The sequence below is a fragment of the Adiantum capillus-veneris genome, chromosome 25 (assembly GCF_014529385.1).
Source record: "Adiantum capillus-veneris isolate H3 chromosome 25, ASM1452938v2, whole genome shotgun sequence".
Lineage (NCBI taxonomy): Eukaryota > Viridiplantae > Streptophyta > Polypodiopsida > Polypodiales > Pteridaceae > Adiantum > Adiantum capillus-veneris.
Genome location: NC_140955.1, coordinates 82199844 through 82200638, shown reverse-complemented (window position 1 = coordinate 82200638; position 795 = coordinate 82199844). Strand labels below are relative to the sequence as shown.

The following is a 795-nucleotide window of genomic DNA, read 5'->3' as shown; positions in this document are numbered from 1 at the left end:
GATTTCATCAATTTCTTGAATTGGCACGCATTGATGGACAACACCTTCTACAGTTGATGAAAATGAGGTAAACGCATATACTCATGCCACAATGAAAGTGGCATCAAAGCAAGGTTTTGATTTGCGAGCGAGGAATGCCATCATCACAACACTCTTGGATGTGGATGATAGAGATGACATATTCATTGGGTATGAAAATTGAGTTATCCCATCGGCGCTACCGGCGAGGTGCGTTGGTATAAGAGGGGACGTGGGTGGCAGGTGAAGTCATACTTACCTGGGCGGGGTCAATCGGTGATCAGGAAGGCCGATGGCCTAGGGTCGGCCTCTCCATTGCACTGCGGACGGGCCGCACCCTAGCATCTCCCCTCTGAGGGAGAGTGCACGTCATAATTTGTGGCAGCGGGGGCTCGCGTTCGCGCGGCCCCCATTCCAATCTCAACCTCCAACTGATAAGAGGCGATCACGATTTGTTGGTCTTGCTGTCTAGGTATTGCAGGCCTGTGTGCGCTGTCTGTACAGTTGGAACGATCAGAAAATCTGATGGGACAGTTCATTGGATGTTTGACTTCCTCATCCGTCTCTCTCTGTTGCCGGGCAGGGCAGTCTCAGTCTCCTTCTCTGGAGAGAGTCTCGCTGACTCCGCTGTGGTGTTGTTGATCTCTTGTGCGCAGCTGCTGCTGAGGAGCGTTAGTTGGAGCGATCAGATCAGAGTCTCAAGGTCCTGGCTGATGTCTCATCTGTTTTTTGGGCGCCCGTCATTGCAAATTCTCTCCAGCATTTGTTGATCTGCAA

At 51.3% G+C, this 795-nt stretch overlaps 1 non-coding gene across 1 annotated transcript; it reads left to right on the top strand.

Annotated features, from left to right (window-relative positions):
• Positions 1–269: 269 nt before the first annotated feature.
• On the top strand, positions 270–431 carry LOC147425179 (U1 spliceosomal RNA). The gene has a single exon (XR_015186504.1). It is a non-coding gene; the product is annotated as a U1 spliceosomal RNA (small nuclear RNA).
• Positions 432–795: the final 364 nt, after the last annotated feature.